The sequence below is a fragment of the Ursus arctos genome, unplaced genomic scaffold (genome assembly GCF_023065955.2).
Source record: "Ursus arctos isolate Adak ecotype North America unplaced genomic scaffold, UrsArc2.0 scaffold_37, whole genome shotgun sequence".
In the NCBI taxonomy this organism is placed as follows: Eukaryota; Metazoa; Chordata; class Mammalia; order Carnivora; family Ursidae; genus Ursus; species Ursus arctos.
In genome coordinates, this window is record NW_026623053.1 from 587,517 (window position 1) to 614,894 (window position 27,378).

Sequence of the window (27,378 nt, forward strand, 5' to 3'; positions counted from 1 at the left end):
CTCCCATGTGGTCTTCAGAAAGTGAGTACCTCTAAACCTCTATTTTCTCACCTGCAAAATTAGAATAATAGTTAAAACCACTTTTTATAAATCAAAAATATTTATAAGATTTTTGCATATAAAAATTGTGTAAAGTAAAAATTGTTGAAAGTTTGCTTTGAAGCATAAATATTCATAATAATAGACGTTACTGGTTTTTGCTATGTGAACAAGGAGTGCAAAGGAGTTATACTATGTGAGCTGCTAAATACATACCAAAAAACAGAATCTTACAGACTCGTAGGGAATGGTCTCAAGAGTAGACAGTAGGGTGAGTGTGAGTGTCACATAGCACATAATGTGCCACAGTGCACTCAGGACTATGACAGATGTTCCTCTTGTGTATCCACCACCACCCCACCACCACCAGCAGCAACATCAACACAAGGGTAGCTTTTATTCACTAAATCCTGACTATCTGTTAGATTCAGTGTGGCACATCCCATCTAATTATTACAAAATTCCCATTATACAGTTGCCCAGTATTGTGCAACCAATGAAAAGTGGCAGATCTAGGATTTGAAAACAGGGCTTTTTGACTTCAAAGTTGGTATATCCTTACCACTATTCCATTTAGTTTCAAATTTTAGTGGACATTAAAATATGTCAGAAATGCAGATTTTTCTGACCTTGCACCTGAGTTTATGGTTTGCTGGGCCTGAGTTATCCACATCGTATCACCTTTTCCAGTGGTTCTTATGCTGTTGGCCAGTTAGGTACTTTAAGTAATACCATGCTATTTCCAACTGCTTGTTGGTCCTCCTTCCTGGTGTAGTATCTGCAAATGACTTCTGTTGGCAGTCCTCTGTGTTTGCAACAGAGATGGCAAGGAAGGGGATCATTGTTTCTCTATGCTGTGCTTTCAGGCTCTTGGTCTCCAGGGTCAGCCTCTTATGATGACGTAGTGGCAGAGAAGGGGTTGTAGGATGTGGCTTCTTTGGTGGAACAGAGACAGGGTTAGGAGCAATCTGCGTAATCTGGGTTCTAAAATCATTCTTGGAGATTAGAGTTCAGGTCTGGAATAAGGTTTTATTTTAGTATTTGCAAAAGCTTTGAAAGGGTTCAGAATGATTCTGGTAATTAGGCAGGTTTGAAAACAACTGAGCTAAATCCTTTCCAACTTCTTTCCTCTCTACTCTGTTATATGATTCAATAATTTCGTAAGTGCTGCTCAAGAAATCAAACAGGAAATCTTATGCAGTTGTACCTTGTCTTATTAGGATAGTCTTTTCATATTTTTAAGAAGTAATTTTTTAAATACTTGTTTGTACAAGGCCCAGAGCAAGGTGCATGGGTGGATGCAAATATGGAGCAGATATATGGTAGATGAGGCATGTCCACAAGTAAAGTGCACTACACAGTTGAAAGTCTGTTGAGAATCAAGATGCATGGGAGTACTGCAAGAAATCATGAGGGGAGAAGAGACATAATTTTTAGTGGGGGGATTTGGGAAAATTTCACAGAGGAAATGATACTGGACTTTCTATCAATGCTTTGGAGAATGGATATGATTTTAACAAGCTCAAATAGCATGCACAATCACACCAGGCTGGAAGAGTGCTACAAGCCCACACAGGGAATATATTCAGATTTAGCCAAAACATTTTCTTGAAGATCAGTAATAAACTAATGGGTTTCTCTATACAATATATTTAAATAATATTTTTAAAAAATTAACATTAGTAACCACTGTAGATCAAAACTTAGAAAGAATGTAGAGAAGTAGGAATAAAACAAGGTCCCGTGTATACACAGGTCATTGCCTAGTAAGTACAATACAGTGTAGGAAGTGCTATGAAGAAGTTATCTGTCAACTACTAAGGGACTGTTTTCCGAACTGTATTCTATGTAACATGAGAGTCTCGGGAATTGTTCATAGGTGCTGCGGGGAAAAAAAAGCTTTTTGGTTAATAAGTCTGGGAATTGCTGGTTTAAACAAAATCAGTTATTTTTTTGCTGTGGAACTTTCCAGAGCCTTTCATATGTCATGCAGCATTTCTCCATGGTTTGTTTATTTATTTATTATTATGATTTAGTACTATTATTTACTATTTATTTTGTAGAGCACCTATTAATATCTTCTTGAACGCTAATGTTCTGCTGAGCACAGTTTAGAAAACTGTGCTGGAAAACACAGTAAAGAAGTCAGTCAGCCATTTTCTGGAGTAAGAAAAGAGTTCATGGAAAACTAAAAAAAGGCAGTTAATAATAGATAAATTAAGTTATAAATATGCATTTTAATGAAAGTATATAATCTTATTTTATTCATAAGTTCCATATTATTTAATTATATTGTATATTATATCTGTTAAATAGAAATTAGACTGGTCCCTGTAGAATATTTTCTTTATATTAAGGCTGCTTCTCAGATGAGAAAAAAAATCTCTTTACTGTAGTAGTGCATCTAGTTTCTACTGCCAAAATCCAAGCACTATATAGTGGGGTGCCTGGGTCGCTCAGTCCGTTAAACATCTGCCTTCAGCTCAGGTCACGATCCCAGGGTCCTGGAATCAAGTCCTGTGTTAGTCTCCTTGCTCAGCACAGAATCTGCTTCTCCCTCTCCCTCTGCCCCTCCACCCCCTCCCACTCATGCACTTGCACTCTCTCTCCCTCAGATAAATAAGATCTTTTAAAAATTTTCAAGCATTTATTTTACTGAAAAGCAATATTCAAGAGGTCCTACAGTCCTCATATTATTTCGAGCCTCTTCTACTTAGATGAGGGTCCTCAAATATATCCAGGGTGGCAAGTCAGAGGAAGACTCTATTGGATGTATTTTTACATTTTTAACTAGATTGTCCTTTCATTATTAATTAAATAGTGGTGCCCATAGTATATTTTCAAAGTTTTTTTTTCTCTGTTGTTAAGCCCATGTGGATGAGAATAATCGTGAAAGTGTCCTTTGAACACTAACAGTGTCCCCTTCCTTCCTAGGATTTTCAGTTGTTTACACATTTCCCTTGGTGGTTGAGTTAATTTATGCCCCACAAAATGGCTAACCAAGGTGTAAAAACTTATATAAGCTGACAGTTCCTATTAAGTATGTAGCTAAAGAAGATATGTTAATGTTGGTTAGTAGAACAGTATTGCACTAAAGGTATATGGCTCAGATTCAGGAGTTTCTGAAATGGAGAGTAATATTGCAGTCCACAATAAAGTAAACCTGCAAACAAAAATCAGGCCATTTTGAAAGCTAAGTGATCAAGAAAATGGGGCTGATTTCCTCTGAATTCAGAAGAATACTAATACTGTGTAGCTTTTTTTGAGCAGATTTTATTGAAGACCGGAGAGATGAGAATATTGGCCCAAGGTTAATAAGTATATTCTAGAAAGAGCTAGAACTCGAATACTAATTCCCCATTCCTGCTCTTTTTATTACGTGTATTCTGTCCCCTTTCCTTATTCTTTGCTTTTAGACAGTTTATCCAATTTTGTTCTGTAAACCCTCTTTAGGGCTCCATTATGCCAGAGGCTGTGTTGCTATTATTTTCTTTCTCTGCTTATCTGGGTTATCAAAAGAAAATAAAAATAAAACAGTCAGTGTTTATTTAGTACCTTCTTTGGGCCCTTCAATTTTTAAGCTAGCACAGATATATATGGCATATTCATGTCCATAGTCTTCTCCAATGGTAGCACATATGCAAGTCAAATATTTTGGCTCTATCTTGAATGTTATAAAGAAAATAATGATTTTAAATTATTATGAAGGAATTCCAGTCTTCAGTTCTGTTCATTTCGATGTTTTTAAAATCAGCAACATAATGTCCTAAAACTTTAAGTCTGGCTTATATCCAGCTGTATACTTGACATCTCTACTTGGATTTTTAATAGGCATAGCAAAATTAACGTGTCCAAAGCCCATTTATCAACTCATCCCTTTCCCAATCTTTCTTACTTCAGTACATGGTAACACCATACATTCAGTTGCTCAGGCCAAAAGTCTTGGAGTCTTCCTTGATTTTTTCTTTTTTTCATACCCCATCCAAGCCATCTTTTTGGCTCTACTCTCAAAATTTATTCAGAATCTGACATCTACTCATGATCTTTCGTTATCCTTCTATTTCATTGTCCATACTACTGCAAATAACATCTTAATTGGTTTCAGCTTCTGCTCTTTTGCTACCATAACCTATCCCCCACATGTCAGCCAGAGGAAATCTTTTAAAACTAAAATTCGATTATTACATTCCTGTTCTGAAACACCTTCCTAGCACACTCAAAATAAAATCCAAATTTTAAACTCTTTTTCTTGGTCTGTGATATTCAATATGATCTCAACAGCTCTGTGTGTTCGCATCTCATTTCCTACTTGCTCACTCACTTCTAGCATCACTGGTGCTGTGGCTGGATTTTGGCCTCGAGTCCTTTGCCCTTATTATTCCTTCTGCTTAGGGTTATCTTTGCCCAAATATTTGTAATACTTTCTCTTTCACTTTTCTCTGTTATTTGTTCAAATATCCTTTCTGTGGAAATAATTTCCCTGGCCACCTTACCTGATATAATAATCTCTGTGTTCCCTTACCAGTTATTCTGCTTTATTTGTCTTTTATCTCTTAGTACTGCTTAGCATTGTGATGTGTAGTATACTAGTTATTATCTACCTTTCCACTGGAATGTTAGCTCAACAATTGCAATTGTCTGCTGCTGTATTTCAAGTGTTCGGTATAGTGAATGACTCACAGATGTAAGTATTAAGTGCTTAAATAACTTATGTAATGAAGTAATTAAATATTTGCAAATGTGAACTAAAGCAGACACAAACAAATATCAAATTGTAACTCTAAGTTCTATAAAGGACACTTGACTGAGTCAAGGAGATCAGGAAAAGCTTTTCTGAGGAGGAGCATCTCCAAGCCTAGGACCAAAGGGGGCAATGCAATTTACTAGGTGAAGAGAGAAGTGGAAGTCTTTTGAGTAGTTCAGGAGCACGCCAAGTATGAGACTCTAAAGCAAAAAGGTCCATGTGGCTGGAGCAGAGAGAGCAGAAGTGAGCATGAGTAGAAGAGTATTATACAAGGAGAGGTGGAAAGGTAAGTAGGATCTAGATCCCCCAAGACTTTGTTGTCTATGTTAATCATGTGCTGTTTTAATCTTAACCACAACAGAAAGCCTTTTTGGCATTTTAAGCAGGGTGATGTCATGATCAGATGTATGTTTTTAGAAGATGGGTATGACTACAGCATGGAGTTTGAAATAGGGAAAAGTGATGATAGAAGTAGTCTAAGAGAAGGATTGTCAATAATTTACCAAGGGAGAGGTAGTAGAAGCTGTTTTCCTTAGGTCTGGGTAATAAAGGAGCACACTGTCTATAGAGAATTTAAAAAGAATACTGTAGGCAATAAAAAGTTCAACCATTTTTTATTATCACTATGTGCCAGTATTTCTAAACAATATTGGTGATTAAAATAGTCTGCTCAGTTAGTATACCACTGGAAATGATAGATAATGGCTAACCAGAGAGTCAGCCATTTATTCATTCAAAAATATTTTTGAATATCATCTATGTGCCAGGCACTATTGCAGACATAGGAATGCATGGACGAACAAAACGATAAAAATTTCTGCCCATAAGGAACCTACATTTTTGCAAGGGAGATTAACAATAGTAAATAAACATCTAGCATCTCAGGTGATGATATTTATTTTTTTTATTTTATTTATTTATTTATTTGAGAGAGAGAGAGTGTGTGTGTGTGTACGTGCACGCGCACATGAGCAGGGAGAGGAGCAGAGAGGGAGAGAAGCAGAGGGAGAGGGAGAGAAAGAATCTTAAGCAGACTCCGTGCTCAGCATGGAGCCCCATTCAGGGCTTGATCTCACAACCCTGATACCATGATCTGAGCTGAAATCAAGAGTCAGGGGCTTAACCAATTGAGCCACCCAGGTGCCCTGGTGAGGAGTTTTTTGATATTACAGAAGAAAATGTTAGTAAAGCAGTTGGCCATAAGGGTCAAGAGTTGAGAGGAAATAGCTGGGCTCACAATAGAATTTCGAAGGTCATCCGTTGATAGGTAGCTGTGTTAATCATGAGTATAAAAAGGAGCTTATGAAGTAAGTATAGAGTGAGAAGAACCAGTCTAAAATCCTAGCATTGAGATGTCCCAGCATTTGCTATCTAGATAAAGATGATTCTTTCAAGGAAACACAAGGCATAGTTAATTAGGGCATATCAAGGACTGACGAAGACATTATGAGATGATTAAAAGATCAGTAGCTCAGAGAAAGTTGATCATAACACCAGTGCTTTAAGGATGTACTCCTTCTTTCTTAGAAAACTTTGAAATTGCCTGAATTGAATATTTATATTTTCCCATTAGAAAGATGAGCAGGCTTCTGGGATAGCTATGCTAATCTCCCCAAACAACTAATTTCCGTCTCATTCCCTTTCTAAAACATCCTTCAGTGGCTTCTTTCTCATGAAATGGAGTAGAATGCTCAAAGGACTGACATTCAGTGTGCTCCGTGACTCCGTCTTCACTTTTGTTTTCAAATGCTGCCTGTAAGCAACTAAAACAGATGAAGATACTAACTTCAACAATGTCAAAAAGCAATTGGCATGAATATTAATATCAGCCTGTTTATTACAATGGTTACTCTGGTAAAACTCTTCTATGGTGAAAACATTGTGATCAATAGGATTATTATGAGTTATAAAAAATACAGAAGAAAATTTGGAAATTCCGATTCATCCTTTGGTATTTTCGGTTATAACAATTCTGTCCGTTAGAATAAGATTCAACCCTGACTGCCACACTTACTTTAAAATAGATCCTGTAAAGTGTGCCTAACCTTTTCCCCATGAGGTTTTATTTTTCTTCTAATAATACTCTACCCTGGTTGGTATACTTGACAAAACCTGCTAATCCTTCAAGAATACCTAACTTTTTTTGTAGCCTGTTGCATAAAGCCATTGTCTGTCTATGCAAATTAGCCCTCTTCCTCAGAAGTCCTTTCATTTGTCCCCAGTTCCCCTAGAACCATGGTTCTGTTGTGTAGGAATTGTCTCTCTTCCAGTCTGTGTTCCTGACTGAAATATGTGCTTTGTGAGGGCAGGGATTATGTCTCAAACCATATCTGACATATAATAAAATGGTCCATGGACATACAGGCAAAGTGGTAGAGAAGTTTCTATTTAAGTGTGCATTGGGGTTGCCTAGGTAGCTGTCCATTGAGCAGCGGACTCTTGGTTTCAGCTGGGGTCATGATCTCAGGATCCTGAGATGGAGCTCCTCACTGGGCTCCACTCTCAGCAGGGAGCCTCCTTGAGATTCTCTCTCTCTCCCTCCCTGTCTACCTTTCCTCATACTCACACATGTGCACTCTCTCTAAAATCAATCAATTAGTCAATATTTTAAAAATAAATAAAATGTGCTTTCAAGTTCTTTTTTTGTTTATTTTGTTTGGAGAGCAGCAGAGCTTCCCTCAGTGGGGGTGGGGCAGGGGGAATAAATTGCAAGCATCCACAGGGCAAGGAACTTGCTTTACTTGGTCTTCTCAGGGCACAAATACAAGTGCTATCTGTAGTGAGCCTTGAGTGAGTACTATAATGAGTCACTCATCTTTAAAGCAGGTCATGTTCTCAACTGAAAATAACTTAAGCTTGTCATTTATAAGTGTTATAATAAAGATACTCTTTATAAGTAAATTCACTGTCTGATGTTAGGAAAGCAATTAAGCATTATTAAAAGTGTTTTTGTTATAGATATTCCACAATTAAAGCAAAGCAGATAGATATGCTAACAAAAGTATTCTCTTTATTGTCTTCAAGACATTAACTTACTCATTTACATGTCCATTCATTTATTTTCTCATTCATTCAGTGATTATTTATTATTTATATGCTATCTATCTAGTATGTGTGCATAGTTCTAGTTTTCATGTGGTTTACAGGATGGCATTGAAGATAGATGTTAAAGAGATAATTTCACAAATAATGGCAAATACAACTATAAAAAATGATGGTTGCTACTGGAGAGGTTGTAAGGGAATCTTAACCTTGTCAGGGATGGGGGAGGATTAGGAGGAGGATAAAGTAGATTAAGGAAGGAATCTATGAGGAAACATCATTTAAGCTGAAACCAGAAGTAGGAGAGATTGCCTATCAGAGGGTTGAAGGGAGGGAAGAGAGAAGTGAGCCTTTAGGGTAGAAGGAATGATGAGGTAATGTTCTAATGCATGAAGGTACATTTTGCATGAGGCAAGAATAAGGTGAGTGGGGTGTAACAAGGGTAGAGTCAGGAGATACAAATTGAGAATTAGATAGGAGTCAAAAGAAAATAAATGGCATTCATGAAGTTGTCAGTTCTTCTTTTAAACCAGCATTTATATTTTTAGTATTCTGAAAATATTTTAGGCAAGCATGAAAAATTTCTAATTTCAACTTAAATACTTTAATTTTTAAATAATAATTCTATTCTTTATTTATATGGATCACCAATAACTTATTTTTAAGGCTTGAAAGTGGAAAACATAGGAGCTGGTTATGGGAGTTTGTGACTAATTGAATAGGCCTGGCTCTCATGAATAGGAAGAGGGGAGTGGGTGTGATGAACACTTAAGGAGGTAGAGCCAGGCCTAAACAGTAGCTACCCCCGGTGCACTCAATTTTCCAGACAAAAACCATGTCTTAGATTTGTTGTTACAAGAAAAGGATAGCTCAACTAGCTCTGGGCAAGCAGTGGTAAGGAACTAACGTTACCAAAAGGACTGTACGGTAGGTTCACCAAATAGGAGCTATCAGTGTGAACTCCTGTCCCTAGCTTTTCTATGTAAATCACATAGATGACAAGCTATTGTTTTTTGTTATACTAAAATGCACAACCCTTGTGTATCAACAGAATCCAAAGCAAGATATATCAGTATGGCAACTGTAACTCCCATCTCAAACCAGAAAATGGACATTCTGTGATGTGCAGAATTTTATCCAGGTAGTGGTCTCGTGCAGTTCCTAGGGCTCTGGTAGCAGAGACAAGGTAGGAGTAAGAAGTCAATACATAGTGTTCTGTAGGTTAGTAGGCAGCATCTCTGGACAGCTCATTTCCTGTAGTTTGTCCAGCCATTATTCAGAGATCATTACCTGTCTGAGAGCATGGCTTTGGCATTGTGAGGAAGAGGTTGACCACTGACAAATGTTTCCTCATGGCTTTGACTTTCTGTATTACCTTGAATTGATTGTAGGTGGTTTTGTACAGTTTGCTAGGCGGTATCATGTATTTTCTTTTCAGTGCTATTCTTGGAACACTTCAGGTAAGAGATAGATACCAAATTTTCATCTGTTCGTGTTTGTCTATATATTTGCTTGTAAATAATATACCGTTGGAAATTTAAAATACCTAGAAACTAATTGTGGTATATTCCCATGCCATATTAATACATTTGCTCTGTTAGATGGATTAATATAAAGATGATCAGTATAGGATTCATATTTGTAAGTGATATGTTACTAGGAATCTTGTGGGGAAAGGATTTAAGAGCCATGCTGCTCATTACACAGCCATCTGAAATTTATTTTTTTAAATCTTTTGTCAAATTCAAACAAAAAATTTATGAAAGAGGATTTTTTCACTTTGAATTGGTGAATTGAATGTATCAAGAGACTCACAACTAGAAAGCAATATTATTTTAAACCTTTCTTACATTGCTAGAAAATATCTAATCTTTTTTATAGGAGAGCTTCTAAGTCAAAAAATAAGACTTTTTAATATATTCATGAGAACTAATAATTTATTATTAAAAATCTGGAAGTTCTGGTCAAACATATGAAACAATAAGTGAGGATACTAACAAATTGGATATTCATAACAACTTAAGCATACCCAGTTTGTTTCTTTTTCTTTTCACATAAATGTAGACACAAAATAACTTCAATATCAATGATTTATTCTCTCAACAACTCTGTTAAAGAGAGAAAGGAATGTTGACATGAGCAAGTGAATTCTGAAGGAAAGATGGGAGAAGAGAAATAAATCACTTTCAAATATTTTTCATGGCTAGAAGGCCTCCCTTCTATTTCCATTCATTTTGCACTTGACTCCTCATTAACATATGCCCTTATTCATCTTTTCATTAACAGAGATTCATAGCAACCTAGAAAGAGACAGACAGACATTGTAAGCTTTCTTGCATGATAGGGTGGAGGACAAAGTTGTCTTGTTTGTATAACTTTAGCCTTTTTGCTATTACTGAGGAGTAATAGAGCAACCTCACAAGAGCAACCCTGAATTATAGACGTTGGGATGATGAATGAGCAATTCATCCAGAGCTTCCTCTGGATAGGCAAACAGTCTTAGACCTGTGTGTGAACTACTCTTCAGGCAGCTGGGGAATAGGTCAAGTCAATGTCATTATTTCCCTGAAAGTACTTTCTGTTCTAGGCATGGAGTCTTTTCAAGGCAGCAAGAAGTATCACACAGATGACTCAGCGCCATGCACAGGTGCTGGCTGGATTCAGCCTCTGGACCTGGGATTATAGCCTATTCAGATAATCAGTGAGATGTTAAAGAATTCCAGTCCAGGATCAAAAACAAAGCAAGCATTTTCCTGTTTTGTTTTCCAGTTGGTTTCCCATGATCCTTTTTAAGTGTAAATTCTATTTATTTTCCTAAAATTCATAGTCAAATTACTGCCTTAGATCCTGACTTATTAACTGTTTCATTTCTCTTTGTGACATTACTGAACTATCTTTTTTCAGCTTTACTGTCTTCGTCCATAAACATGAGGATACTATAATCTAATCCACAGTGATATTTCCAGGATTAAAGAGAGAACACATGGAAAACTATGACAAAATCTCTGGGACATAGAAAGTCAGTCCTCTTCCAAACACAGAAATCAGAGGTTTAGCCCTCCTAAGTATTTTGTTCTCATTCTTCAACTGTTTCTGGTAGATAACTATTAAAGATAAAAATGTGGGGTGCCTGGGTGGTTCAGACGGTTAAGAGTCTGCCTTTGGCTTAGGTCATGATCTCAGGGTCCTGGGATTGAGCCCCTCATCCGGCTCCTTGCTAATACTTCCAAATTCCTTTATGGTCATGGGGAATCATTTAAAGGTGGAACCAAGTATTTTTACATGTGTAAACTCATAGTCTGTTTTAATAATCATTAGGAAAAAAACATAAAACAAATGTTCTGATTAGTTAAAAGTTGGAATGTACTTGAGATCTTAAATTTTTTTTTTTGCATAGTTAGACATTTTAAGACAATCAGACTTGTGGAACATGAAGCAGAGTGTGGTCAAAAGTCTTTATCTCAAAATTTATCTTGAAAAACATATCCAGTTATATCATTTTGATGTAGGAACAATCCTTTCCCTGCTATTAATATAATATTTAATATTATTATGAGTAAGCTTAATGCTTCCTAAAATTCCATTGTATCAGAAAACCCAAGATGACCTAATTTTCTTTTAATGGTTACTAGGGGTCTTACACAACTAAATGAAATTTCATCTATAAATAGTCTACTGAAATAAAGAATGTAACAATATAATTTTAGTCAACAGCGTAATTTTAGAATCATCTTTCCAAGATTGCTTTGAGGTTATACATATGGAAGGAATCAAAAATGTACATAAATAATCAAAGTGTGCAAAACTTACTTGGTAGAGGTTTGTAGAAACAAATCTTACTTTCATATCCTAATGATTTTCCAAATGTCCTTATGAATCAAATTCTATTCCTTTTTCTAATTTTGTAGGGACTCTCAAAAGACTTTTTTTACAGTTAAATTACTGCCAAGGTTGACTATGGTCATGAAATTATAAATCTCAGGGAAAATATTCTGGTTCTTTACCAAACATTGCAATGAAACAAATCATCTTAATTTCCAAGAATACATTATTATTTTTATTTTCTCTCTAATAATGTTCTCAGTTTCTGAGGTGCACCATGTTTTGGGGAAGTAACTTTAGAATGTACACTCTAAGACTTACTTTGGGGGTTGGTTTAGGATGGAAGCTGATTGAAATTTAACTGATTTAACTTGTCATAACATACAAAGGCTAAGAAACATAATTGAGAAAACATTCTGAAAATAAAGTTTAACTTGTTGATCTCTTATAATGTCTTGGTAAAATTTCAGCTGTCAAGGAATAATTAACCAATGAAATGAAAATAACATTAGTTAGATGTTTCACTAATGTATAGGTTACTATCTTAATAACTCTTATTTAGTATTCATTCAACACACATTCACTGAGCATTATCAGATGTGTAGTATCTTGTTAAATGTTCAAACACTTAAAGGGGCGGTAACCTCAAATTAAAACTCAGATAATAATTTATACAAACTAATGAACAATTCAAATCAAAGCAAAAGTATTTGATAATGACACAGGAGTTCAGAGAAAGGGGAAAGTGATTTATGAAGGAAAACCAGTTAAAGATGTGCCATATAAACAAGTGTTGAGGAGAATGGGCATGATTTGTATAGATAGACAGAGAAAGAAGATTTAAAAAACATTTTGAAATAAAGGTAACATAAATAGAAGCATGAGATCAAAAAAGAGTGTGTTGTATTTAAGAGACAGTCAGGAAACTATAAAGATCTCAATGGAATATTTATAGTAGTGTGAAATAAGGTTAGACAGAATTTTGAAAGCCAAGCTGAGTTTTTAGAATTTATACAATGAGCACTAAGGAATTATGAGAAGTTTTGGAAGAAGCCCTACCCTGCTGATGGTAGTGAAAATTGGTTGAATATTTCTGAAAATTTTTGTATTCTTTGACTCAACCTTGACAATTTTGGGACTCTATCCTGAGGGGAGACAATCAGAGGTGACTTAAAAATGAATATTCTACAGTGCTATTAATAACATCGAGAAACTGAACTTTGCCTAAGTGTCCAACAATAAGGATACAGTTAAATGAATTATGATACCTCTTGGAACATGATATGCTCATTGAACCCCAAGTTCTGAAAGAAAATCTATGACCCCAAAATGTAATCTATTTAGTAAATTAGGCTAAAAACAGATACTGATATAGTAATGAAGAATACACAAAAATATTAGCTCTGGTTATCAATGGGTGAGGAATATTCTGGGTGATTCTTTTGTCCTTTTCTGGACTTACAAACTTTATAACATGGAGTTTCTATAACTTTGTAGTACAAAATATTTCCAAAAAATAAATAATCATAAAGTAATTTGTGACAAGATACTGACCTAAAGATGTCTATATTTTGGGAAGAGCAACGTGTGAGACTATAGTGATAAGATATGGGGAGGCAGGAGGCATATATATCTGTATATGCTTGAAAGGATGATTAGAATGGAAAGAATAGGTGAGTGAAAGAAATATGATCAGGATTTGATATCTGCTCGGATGTAAGGTGTGAAGGAAAAATATTGTCAAAATGTCAAGCCTGAGAATTGAAATGAAAATCACTGCTTTCAATGATAAAATCAGTGATGATTTTGGTATTGAATTATTATATTTTAGGACCATACTAGGTACCCAGAATATGAGAATGGAGCTTATATGAAAAAGAGGAAGTACAAAATATGCATTTAAGGATCATCAAGTAGTATTTTAAGCTGTTAGAGATGATCAGCTAGAAATAAAAAGACAGCAGAATGAAGGGAAACCCAACTTGAACCTTGGAGAATAAAATCTATAAATGGAGGAGGATAAAACAGCAAATAGCATAAAGAAAAGTGGTCAAGGAGCAGGAAGTTGGAGAATGGAGTAATCTACAATGTCACTGGAAAACGATAAAAGGAAAGGAGTGTTTCAATGTGACATTTGTTAGTGTTGTCAAATATGGTAGTGTTCTGAAAAAAAATGTGTTGCAAAAGAACATCACCAACATAGAACGTTAATAAGGGGATGGACAGAGGGGAGGCTTGTGTGCGTCCTTAGTAACTACAGACTTAAAGTTGGATTAGAAACTGTTGTTTAAAAATCTGGTATAACGTGATGAAGCTGTGAATATTTGGACATTGTCATTTGCTTCCTACCTCGAGTCCATGTGCACAATGATGTCCATGAATGAAGTGTCTGATGCTTTCTCTACTATTTTTATTTCAGGCAACTACCTTAGGTAGAATCGAGAATTTTACAAAGCGTTTTCCTAAAACTTCAATTCCATAGGATTTTACTAGTGTGAGAGTTAAATAAATAGTATCCTGGAGTAAAGTGATTTGGGAAAATACTGAATTACAGAAAACTAAGAAGGTTTCTTTAAAGAAAGACTTCATGTAACTTACGGTTTTTATATATACTGTGAATGTCCACAGAGGGGTTTTGGAACAAAACAATTTCCAAAATTCACTGAGCATAGAATTCTTTTTTCATGGAGCACCTCCTAGGCTAATTTTCTGTGGACCTGATAGTGGGAAATAATGACAGACCTACTGCAGTGAGAAGTTTGGCAACTCTCCCCATTCCCAAGGATCACCTATCCTACAACTTCAGTTTTGAGCTCTTCAAGTTCAGAACAACAGAGATGCTAATTACAGTATGTTTATGGAACTTCTCCTCATCTTTCACAGTTTTTATTTAGAATTACTTGGTAAAATATTCTTCAGAAGGTAACTGCAGCTGACATAAGACCAAATAGTTGCTGCTCTTCTTGAAAAAAGTAAAATGTGATTTTTGATCTTTGATGATATTTAGCATTCCAGTTCTTTCCTTTAAGAAGAGCTATCATTTGTCTGTAGTAAATAGTTTAACAATAATTTGAGGAAAATTAATTTCAAGACTTAATTATTAACCTCACATTCAGTATTTTCTTTTCTGTTACATCACAAATATGGACTATTTTTCAGTCATACACCTGAACTGGCTCAACATTCTCCACTTTCTCTACTTACTGACTTTTGTTCCCTAAACATTATTTTATGAAAAGGATATCTATGACTCCTAGGCCGAAAACCCCCATAGAAGAACTCTGTGCCTACTAATATCAAATAATTTGCCACTCTGCATCATAGTTACCTGCTCTCTGGTCCGTCTTTGTACTAAATGTGTTTGGAATCAGTAAATGTGTAGTGTTTAGGATCTAGTCATTGCTTAATAATGGTTGAGTAAGTATGAGTTAATTAATGGGTCTTCTGTGCATTTATGAATTCTGAAACTCTATAGAAAGTGTTTGGTTATAGGAGGTTATAGAAAGCCCAAATGATTTAGAAATGCAATATGTATTTTTTTTTACTTTTTGAATCACTTCCTTTGGATTTTTCCCACGCCAGTGAGTTTTTCAGAATTCAAATTTTTTTTATTTAAAGCTATCCTTTACAAATATCAAACGAGAAGTTTCTCCCAACACTTCATCTTCCTTCTTTCTTCTTTTTTCTAATAACCTTCCTTTCCTTCATCCTTTAAAATGAGCAGATGGGCTGTTCTAAAGTTTTTGCAAATTTACTTGCTAAACATTCTTACAGACTAAGTAAGCAACAATTGAAAATGAAATCCAACAGTTGTTTTACTGTTCTCCCATCAACTGGAGCAATAAAGTGATTCCACAGCAGCGCTTCTTCCACTAGAAAATGTGATAGTGTCGTATTCTGTTTCCTTTTACTTTCATAAGTGATAATAGATGATTTCTTCTTGTTTCTCCCTCTCTTCTTTCTTGCCTTCTTCTGCATATGCCAGTGATTTCAAATTCTTTTAGCTGCAGAAACTTTCTTTAAAAATGTCTTATGTATTTTTCTAGTTACAGAAAAGTAGAACTGCTCGGTATGGCAATTGGGGAAAGTGGGAGGTGAACTCCCACCTTGTTTTAAGCTCTGCAGTGGCCTCTGTGATGTATCCATGGAACATAAATGCAAAAGTTTGGTTATAGGAGGTTATAGAAAGCTCAGATGATTTAGAAATGCAATATGTATTTTGGACTAAAAGTTTAGCTTTTTTCTAAAGAATGCAGGACTCTAGCTGACATTTTAATCTCAAGTCTGCCCTTCTATAGTAGGACTCGCTAGGCTTCAAAGTTACGATCAAATCTTCAATGCTGATAATCAAGTGATAGAATAGTTAAAGTCATTCAGTAAACTGAAAACACAGAATCATACTTTGGCTTGTGTGCTTGTTTAATGGAGGCCCCATAAGCTGTGTTTTTGTCTGAAAATAAATATGTAAATATGGAAGAGGAAATAATAGGGATCTAGATGATTTAGAGCATTAATACAAATGAGACATAAAAAAATTTACCTCTAGGCTAGTAATCTGAATTTTCCCAGAACAATAACAACTAAAAATTGTCAACCTCTGACAGCTGTTTGATGGTTGATAGAAAATGTGGTAGGACTCTCCATCTCATTCACATTATGCAGGTGTCCACATGTTTAAAAAAATCATAATTGGCACTAATTGAGACTATTGTTGGCAGCTTTAGCAAGAAGGCCAGACACTGAGTGGGCAGGAAGATCTGCCTGGCTTCTCAGCCCCAGACTTCCTGGCAGGTCACTGCTGAATTGCATTAACAAAGCTAAGTTATTCTTGCTCTTCTAATTCTGTAGAAAGAGAAACTCAATTTGCTGTTACTAGCAAAATAAACAATTCCAGTACATTTATTACTATACATTCATTACATATATTGGGAAGTCCAGGCTCAGGATGATCTTTGGTAATAAGAATGGGCACACACATTATGCGTCACTCCTTTTGAGAAGGCAGTGTAGCCAGATCATTGGCACAAGCTCTGCACAGTTAACATCCACCCGATTGACAGGAGAGGTAATTCTTATTAAGTGTGTGATGGACCTGTATCAGCTGATCATTATGAGCTTTGCTTTTAGGACTCGCTGCCAATACCTCTGTTACGGCCTTTGTATTTCAGTTGTAATGTGTGACTCGTATTTGCCACTAGACAAATTTGTGACTTTTATCTTGTTCGCACATGAAAATGAAGTTGGCAATTAACCTTATTGTCTTGGGATTCCCATCCTGAAGAGTATTTTTATATTTTCCGTGATGATAAGATTGTAAGCATAGAAGATTCATTCTCCTTGGTTGAGGAAGAGAGAAAAAGTGTGTCTGCGTAGGCCAATCAATGTGAAAAAGGTGCTTGGTGTTGGTTTTTAGTAAGCGTATTTACAAATTATTCAGCTTTACAGGCCCACATTCAGTTTTACACTCAGATGCAGGCCTGGGTTGGGGATGGGAGGAAGATAAAGCTCTGAAGTGGGGTACCTAATCATATGAAGGTTTGCAATTTTGTTAGGAATAATAGAGAAGCAATATTGAGAGCTGTGGGGTTAATGAACACGGATGTGGCTTTCATGTGCAAATTTCTTTTGATTAGATGGAACAACAATTCCCAGAGTTGAGACTGGTGTCCACACACCCAGGCCTGCATCTGCATGTAAATGGCTTCATTAGAGGCCACATCTGTGTGCACTGATGAACTGTACAAGGCACTCACAGAGTCTCTGCTTCGTGGGCTGCTTTCTTGCTGTGTCTGTTTCCTGCTCAGAAAATAAGTGATACATTTCTTCTTTCTGCCAAGCTGTTGAAAAAAAAAGGATAGATTGAGAACACTAAGGGGTGAGGCCAGTGTACTGTTAACATATTTGTGCTCTTTTTCATATTCTTACAGACTGCAGATTGGAAACATATCCTTTTATATTTCTGAGTGAAATTAAACTTCCTCAAATTTACCCAGCCGTTATCAAGGTTAGAGTTTTTGTGGTTTGCCATTTATTCAGTGCTGACAGGAGAATGGCCCTTGTCTCCAACAAGAGTATCACTGAATATACAAAGAACCTGACTGTCTGCTCCTTCTACCTGGGTTGAACCAGACCTCTAAAACTCCCTGGGTTTTTACTTTATGATTCAGGGCTTACTGTTAAGGAGAACAGTCTCCTTTGTGAGAGAAAAGGATGCAAGATGTTGTCGACATTTGGTTAATGAAATTCTGAAGCATCATTAGTTTGGATTTCTAGGGAATTTTTATCAATAACCAGTTGATTTATAAATCGAACTGGTTTGCTTTCAGCCATAGTCCACTTACTTCAGATGGAGTTCATTGTTGCCTGGTTTTGGGTGGTGCTAACTTTGTGGGCTCTGAAGTAGTAAGACCTGTATTATATAATAAAAAGAGTTGCCAGGTTATTCCTGCTCACAATTTTTTGGGGGAGCAGTTTTAATAACTTTATTGAGGCTTAATTTACAAACCGTAAGATGCATAGATGTTTAAGTGCAGTGAAAAATTTTGCTATGTTTGTATACCATAATCGAGATATACAACATTTTCTGACCCCAACAGATTTCCTTGTGCCCCTTCCTAATCACCTTTCCCTGTCCCCCAGCCTTTGATGACATTGATCTGCTTTCAATCGATGTATTAGATTTTCTTCCCTGCAGCTTTAAATAAATGGTATCACATGTATTCTTTTCTGTCTGACTTTTGCTCTCAGCATAATGTTTTAAATATTCATCCACATCATTTGTAACTTATTCCTTTTTACTGCTGAGGAATATTCATTTTGATGTACGACAATTTGTTTATCCATTTACCTGCTGATGTTCTTTCAGGTTGTTTCCAGTTTGGGACTGTAATGAATAAACTTGCTGTAAACATTTGTGTACAAATCTTTATTTGAACTTATGTTTTTATTTCTTTTGAGTAAGTACCTATGATTGCTGGTTCATATTGTAAGAGTATGCTGAACTTTATTAGAAACTTCCGAACTGTGCTCATGTGACTCTACCAGTTTGCATTCCCACTGGCAATGTGTACGAATCCCAGCTGTTCCGTAGTCTAGCTGACATTCAGTATTGACCACCTTTTAAATTTTATCCCCCCCTTCTAATGACTATTAAATGGTATTTCACTGCATTTTCATCTCATTTCATTTCACTTCATTTCACTTCGTATTTCACTAAATTTTCATTTCTTGGGAGATTAATAACGAACATTTTTCCTATAACATTGGCTTTGCGTATGTCTTCTTTTGTGAAGTTTTGCTTCATTTTTGATACTTTTGCATTCCCCTTTTTGGTACATATGACTTCTTTAAATATTCTGGATCTGGCTACGAGCTCATTTTCAGAAATATTAATTGCAAATATTTGCTCCTAGTTAGTGTCATGCCTTTTCATTTTCCTGATCATGTCTTTTGAAGAGAATTTTTTTTTAATCGTGAAGCTCAATTGATTGTTTCTTTTATGTTATTGCTTTTTATGGACTCTAAAAAATATTTGTCTTCTGTAAGGTCACAAAAATTTATTTCCTAGAAATTTTATAGTTTTAACTTTTATGTTTAATTCTAGCTCCATTTCAAGTTAATTTTTGTGTGTGGTGTAAGATAAGGTTTGAGATTTTGTTTTGTTTTTTTTTCCTTATAATTATATTGTTATTTTATCACTGTTTCTTGAAAAACACTTATCTTTTCACCATTGAATTGCCCTAGCAACTTGTAAAAAATCAAATAAGTTGCTAAATCGGGTGAGTTGCTAAATCAAGTATATATTTGTGGGTTTACTTCTGGAATCTTTCTTCTGTTTCATTGATCTGTATCTCTATCTTTAAGCCAGTACCACATTATTTAAATTATTGTAGCTTTAAATAAGTCTTGAAATCAAGTAGTGTAATTCTTTCACTTTTTTTCTTTATCTTCAGTTTTCATTATTCTTGATCCTTTGAATTTTCATATAAATGTTAGAGGCAGCTTATTAATGTCTACCAAAAAAAAAACTGTTCAAATTTTTATTGTACTGGAGTAGAATCTAGAGCTCAGTTTGGGGAGAATTAAATTTTAACCATATTGAATATTGTAATTCATCAGCATGGTATATCTCTCCGTTTATTTGGATCTTAGATTTTTCTTAGAAATCTTTATAATTTTCAGTGTGCAGATCTTACAAAAATTGCTAATTTAGCCATTGAATTTGGATGCTCTTCTAAATGTTATTGTTTTAATTTTGGTTTCCATTTTTTTTCCAGGATATAGAAATAAAAATAATTTCTGCATATTCACCTAATATTTTGATAACTAGCTAAAGTTATTTATTAGTTCTTTTTTATTGAAAGTATTTTATTTATTTTATTTTATTGTGTGATTTTTAAATGATTATTTATGCCAGATTCTATGCTAAGCATAGAACAAACATTACCTCATTCCGTCATTAAACAATTTTTGGGATAGATTCTATTATTATTTTTAACAGCTTTATTGAGGTATAATTGATGTACAAAGAACTGCGCATATTTAACGTGTACAATTTTGATGGGTTTGTACACATGCAAACACTTATAATACCATCCCCATAATCGAGATAACAGATCTATCCAACACCTCCCAGAGTTTTCTTGTATCCCATTTTTTTGTGGGGAGAGGGGTAAGTAAACCACAATATGACAGTTCTATTTTAAACAAATTTTGAAGTGCACAATACTGTATTGTTAATTCTAGGCACTAGTATGCGGTATAGCAGATCTCTAGAACTTATTCATCTGGCATAAGTGAAACTTTATACCCTTTGAATAACACCTTCCCATCTCCCCCATTCCTTAGGCCCTGACAACTAGTACTATATTCTCTCCTCCCGTTGGTTTGGCTATTTTAAATACTTCATATAAGTGAAATCATTCAGTATTTATCCTTCTGTGACTGGCTTATTTCACTGAGCATAAGAAATATTAGAGAGGTTGTGGAGAAATTGGAACCGTGTTGGTAAGAATGTAAAATGGTATAGCAACTCTGCAAAACAGTATGGAGGTCCCTCAAAAAATTAAAAATAGACCTACCATATGATCTAGCAATTCCACTGTGGATATATATAGGATATAATTGAAATCAGGATCTCAAAGAGATACCAGCTCCCTCATATTCATTGAATCACTGTTCACAATACCAAAATATGGAAGCAACCCAAGTTTCATCAACAGATAAACAGATACAGAAAATGTGGTATACAAATACAGTGGAATATTATTTGATGTTTACAAATAAGGAAATTCTCGGGCTGCGTCGGGGGGGTACAGTGGATTAAACATTCAACTCTTGATTCTAGCTCAGGCTGTGATCTAGGAGTCATAGGATCAAGCCCTGCATCAGGCTCTGTGCTCAGTGGGGAGTCTGTTTGAGATTCTCTCCCTCTCCTGCCCCTCCCCCTGCTTGCTTTCTCTCTTGCTCAAATAAATAAGTAAATATTTTTAAAAATTATTTAAAAAATTTAAGGAAGTTCTGCTATTTGCAACATCATTTATTAATTCTTGAATGACATTCTTACTCTTAAACCAAACTTGCATTCTTGAAATAAACTTCATGATGTAATACCCTTTTTATACATTGCTGGTTTTCATTTGCTAATATTTCGTGAAGGCTTTTTGCATCTGTGTCCATGAAGATATTATTTTCTTGTAGAGTGTGCCTGATTTTGGTATCTGGGTAATGCTTTCTTCATAAACTTCACTGACAACTTTTCCTTTCTTCTCAATTATTCGTTAAAGTTTGTGAAAGACTGGCATTCATTCTTCCTTAAATGTTTGATAGAATTGTTTAGTATGAACAGCCAGAACCTGTTTTTTCTTTATGGAAAAGTTCTTAACTAAAATTCAATTTCTTTAGCATATATAGGAATACTCAGAGTTTCAGTTTCTTTCTGAATCAGTTTTGTATTATGTCTTTTAGTTAATTAGTCTGTCTCATCTGAGTTTTCAAATTTATTGACAGTTTTCATGTAATTCTTTTCTTATTCTTTTAGTATCTGTAAGATGTGCAGTGTTCTATATTTTATTCCCAACATTGCTATTTTTGTCTTCTTTCTGTTTTTGTTTTGTTGTTTTTGTTGGTTTTGATAAATCTAGCAAGTGATTTACCAATTTTATGGGTCTTTTGCAAGGTTTTATTGATTTTCTCCATTCTGTTTTCTGTTACATTTGTTTTATCTTATGTCTTTAACATTTTCTACCTTTTGCTATTGTATTCTGTTTGCTCTTCCTTTTTAGTTTGTTCATGCAAAAACTTAGATCATTGATCTGAGACCCCTTTTTTCTAATCTAAGCATTTAAAATTAAAATTACATTTTTCCCACCTACACTGCTTTTTTGACATATTGTATTTTCACTTTCATTCTGTGCAAAATAATTTCTAATTTCTTTTGCAGTTTCTTCTTTGAATCAAGAGTTATTTAAACTTGTGTTTTAAACTTTTCAGATACTAGGGGTTTCTATATATTTTTCTGTTATTGATTTCTATTTTAATTCAGTTTGGTCAGAAGATACGCTCTTATGATTTCAGTCTCTTTCAATTTATTTAGTCTTGCTTTATGGTCTTTCTTTATCAATGTTTCTTATGTTCTTGGAACTAATGTGCACTCTGATGATGTAGCTGGAGTATTCTATAATGTCAATTAGATGAAGTTAGTAGGCAGTGTTGTTTAAGTTTCCTGTAAGTTTCCTTATTTTCTGCCAAGAGTATTAAAGTCTTCAACTGCAATGTGGAAGTTTATTTCTCCTTTCAGTTCTGTCATATTTTGCTTCAAGTATTTTGAAGATTTGTTACTGGATATATATACACTTAGAGCTTTTAGGTTCTATTAGTGAGTTGACCCTTTAGTCGTTATGAGTTATCTTTTGTTATCATTCATAATATCCCTTGTTTTGAAGTCTGCCTTGTCTGATATTTACAGAACTCCAACTTTCCTATTATTCCTTGCGAGGTCTGTCTGTTTTTCCAGAATTTACTTTTAACCTATTTCTTTGTATTAAAAATGCGTTTCTCAGAGAGAACAAATAGGTCTTGCCTTTTTATCCAGTGTGTCAATCTCTCCCCTTTAACTGAGGTACTTAGGTCATTTACATTTAATCTAAGTATCGATTTCATTAGGTTCATATCTATACTATACTATTTGTTTAAATCAATTTTTCCCATCTGTTCTTTTCCCCTTTTTTTGCTGCCATATTTTGCATTAATTGAGGAAATTTTGATTTTCTCATTCTAAATCACTGATTGGTTTATTAACCATATCTTTTGGGAGTTGCTCCACATTTTGCAATATAAATCTTTCACTTATAATAATCTACTTTCAAATGATATTATACCACTTCACACATAATAACAATTTTCTAATTTATGCAAGTGACTTGACCCTCATATGAGAAAATTTAATGTAATTCAAAATCCATATCTCAGCCTATTGGTACTGGCCTATTTTTCATAGGAAACACATTATTGCTGTCCTGCACATACAGGCTTTTGGTCACAAGGTACTGGGTTAAGGTGGCAAGGATATAATGACAGAATTTTCATGAAACATAAGACAGGGTAGGCACTTGGAAGTTGTGTTTTATATATCAGTGTATCCACAGAGCATGGCACAGGGTCACATCAGGTTCATCTAGAGTTCTGAAAATATATGTAGTCAGAAGATGAATATATGACCCTGAATATATGAATAGCATAACCTGGACAAATAGCCAAGAGGTCTAGTACACCATTAAATTGTCCAGAGTGCCTTTGCTACCTCTTTTTGCTTATTATAATTTCATTTAAATAATTTTATATATTTGAAAATATGTTTATGAGGAGAGAGGTTAAACTTGTTGGATAAAGAGTTTTAAATCTTTTCATGTAAAACTATCAAATGTACTCCTTTAAACTTAGATTATATATTCTCCTGTGATGCTGGAATGAACCTGAGCAATTTTGGGAAGACATGGTAAGTCAGAGTAGTCTCTATCTCTTTCTTTGCTTTTTCCTGTGGCCCCTAGAAAGCCATGGCTAATGAAGAAGGATGCTGTGTTAGCACAAGGTTTGAAGGTAGGAGAAATCCCAAAGGCAAAAAAATGAATTAGAATATTCTGAAGAAAATGGTCTTGTGCTGTGTGTCTATGTATTTTTTATCCAAAATGTTATTGTTTAAATTAGATGCTATTTTGATACAATTTTGCAAAGCCTACCTTGTTCTTTTTTTGATTGGTTGTTGTTAAATTTAATGTTAAACTTTTTACTCTTTTTGGGGAGGCAAGTAGGCAAAAATGTATTTCCAAGACTTGTTTTGGTTAACTTTCACAAATTATGGATTAAGATATTATTTCCAAGAGTTATGATCATTAATTATTTCTACTGTCAGAAGAAGAAAAGTGGCATATGTTTATTATATGACATATCTAAGTCACTTCCTTTTTAAAAAAAAGATTTTATTTATTTGTTTTATTTTAGAGAGAAAGAGAAAGAGAGAGAGGAGGGAGGTGCAGAGAGAGAGGGAGAGGAGGAACCTCAAGCAGATTCTGTGCTGAACGCAGGTCCCAACATAGGGCTCAGTCTCATGACCCTGAGATCATGACCTGAGAGGAAACCAAGAATCAGATGCTTAACTGACTGAGCCACCCAGGTACCCCTAAAACACTTCTTTTTATGTTAATTTCTTCTCGGATACTGAAGTCAAAACATCTATTCTCCGCCTAAATTTTTTGAAGACTCTATAGCCTAATTAATTTATTATTTTCTAATTAAATATGTGTGTTTAATAAATGACATTTTTAAAGTTTTAAAATGGAATTATTGTAAAGAGAAATTCTTCTCAATATTCTTTTTTTTTTTAAAGATTTTTTATTTATTTATTTGACAGAGATAGAGACAGCCAGCGAGAGAGGGAACACAAGCAGGGGGAGTGGGAGAGGAAGAAGCAGGCTCATAGCAGAGGAGCCCGATGTGGGGCTCGATCCCATAACACTGGGATCACGCCCTGAGCCGAAGGCAGACGCTTAACCGCTGTGCCACCCAGGCGCCCCTCTTCTCAACATTCTATGAAATAAATTTCACTCTTTGAAATATCTACTGTTCAGGATGCCTTGGTTGGCTCAGTCAAATGTCTGCCTTCAGCTCAGGCCATGATCTCGGGTCCTGGATTTGAGACTTGCACTGGGCTCCTTGCTCTGCGGGTAGCCTGCTTCTCCCTCTGCCTGCTCCTCCCCCTGCTTGTGCTCTCTCCCCCTCTCTCTCTGACAAATAAATAAAATAAAATCCTAAAAGAAAAAAATATCTACTGTTCAAGGTCTCATTGATGACTGTATTAAATACATTTCTTTAGAGTTTTTATTTGCCGTAGAGGAGTTCTTTTGATGAAATAGTTCAAGTCACATAGAAATTTTCTTTCCTCTATGTGACTGTAAACTTCCAGTGACCCTTAGAACTCTGGGTCTTGGTGAAACGTCACATCAGGGGTAGGTAAATTTTCTTCTGGAATTTCATCAAGCCATAGTAATTTCATTTGAAGTATTTATCAGAAATTTAAATCTCTTATATTATTTAACTTTCATATCCTATGATGTAGTAAATCATTCGATTTACTATAATGAACAAGGTCCAAGGGAGGTAAAAGAATGAAAGAAACATGGTTTCTGCCCATTTGACACTTAATTTAAATAGGGGAGCTGCTATAAACTGAAAGTTTTTATACCCCCACAAATTCATTTTTTGAACTCCTAGTCCCCAGTATGATGGTATTAGGAGATGGGAATGCTGGGATGCACTTAGGTCATGAGGATGGAGCCCTCATAATGGGATTAGTGCCCTTATATGAATAGACACATGACAGCATGGGATACATGAGAGTTCGCTCTGTTTCTCTTTCTCTTTCACCATGTGAGGATACAATGAGAAAGTGGCCATCTATAAGCCAGGACGTAGGCTCTCAACAGACACCACATCTGTCAGTACTTTGATCTTGGATTTTTCAGCCTTTAGAACTGTAAGAAATAAATGTTGTCTAACCTATGGTATGTACTATAGAAGCTCAAACCTAAGATAGGAGCTAAGACATAAACATGGAGAATGCAGTGCCTTTTGTAAGAGATTTAGAGGCAAGAGAAAAAACTTTTGGGTGGTAGTTTGAGCAGAATGCTAATGACAGGCAGGGTTTTGATGGACACCTTGGCTGGAAGGACAGTTTCTGAGTTATGGCATTACGAATCCAAACATGCTGGAAGAAGTAGAGCTCATAATCTGAAATGCCCATTGGTTTTGTTCTTTTTGGTGGTAGTAGGTGTCTAGTAGAGAGGTAGAGGTTAAAGCTGCAAGCTATAACAAAATACTGATTTCAGAAGGTGACTGCAAGATTATGTAATCTAACCTAATTTTATAAATGAGAAAAATGAAGAACAAAGTTGTTTGCTCTCCAGTGCCTAGCTTAGTTTTTGTTTTTGTTTTTTTTTAATTCCATTTTGCCTCTTCAGAGTGTTCTGTCCAGGGGTCATATTTCAGAAAGGCCTGATCACTTCTCCATGTGTTCACATTTGATTTGGTAAAAAATGGTCATCACTTAAGGTTTTTGAGGAGGCAAGTGATATGATCAGAGTCATGCTGAGGAAGATTCCTCTGACAGCTATCTGGAGGATGGATTAGGATAGAGAGAGCCTGATGATGGGAAATAAATTATCAGTTGATTTAACAGCCCAGAACACTAATAAGAGTCTACTCTAGAATGATAACAATAGTAGTAAGAAAGAGGAGATGGTGATAGATAGATACAGACATATGTGTGTCTATAATACACACACACAAGCACACTTTGCTGAGTGTTATCAATTGAATGTTTGTCTTCCACTAAAATTCGTATGTTGGAGCCCTAATCTCTAATGTGATGGTATTGAAAGTGGAGCCTTTGGGGATAATTAGGTCACAAAGGTGGGAACACTGATGAATGAGGTTAGTGACCTTATGAGAAGACATGTGAGAGAGATGTGAGGATGTAGCTGGATGACTTCTGTCTGCAAACCAAGAAGAGGGGTTTCACTTGACATGGAACTTGCAGGCACCTTGATATTGGACTTCCCAGTCTCCATAACTGTAAGAAATAAATGTGCATTGTTAAAGCCACCCAGTCTACAGTAATTTGTTATAGTATCCTGGGCTAAGACACTTAGGGTAGAAGTGGCCGGATGGATTGTCTGAGTGTGGGAGACTACGGTGAAGAACCAGTGGACAATGACTTGGAAATGTGGAGTCATGGTAATCTGGAGTAAGGCAGCATTGTTACCAGAAATAAGCCATTGCTCTGATCTAATAAGAATCACATGCATGTGCACACATGTGCAGATGCACACACACGCAGACACAAAATCACACTGAAAAGCTTTATTTCCACTGTAGGGAGAGCATCTCTCAAAGAGCTGGTTCATCTAGACAGGCTAGAAATTGGGACACAGCAATAATTCCTCTGGAGCCATTATTCAAGAGGGCCAACTGTGTGGTGGAGATATATCAGATGACAGGTCAGCCACTCAGAGGATGAAAGCCTGTCTCTCTCTCCCAGGGCATAGCACATAACAAAAGGAATGAGGAAAAAAGAACCTAAGATGTATTCCAATGTGCTGGATTGTTTATTTTTTTATTATTAACATATAATGTATTATTTGTTTCAGGGGTACAGATCTGTGATTCACCAGTCTTAC

General features: G+C 35.4%; 1 long non-coding RNA gene across 1 annotated transcript; it reads left to right on the forward strand.

Annotated features, from left to right (window-relative positions):
* LOC130542526 (uncharacterized) lies at positions 1–27,378 on the forward strand. Its single transcript, XR_008957170.1, has 3 exons — positions 1–21; positions 23,588–23,642; positions 27,349–27,378. It is a non-coding gene; the product is annotated as an uncharacterized LOC130542526 (long non-coding RNA).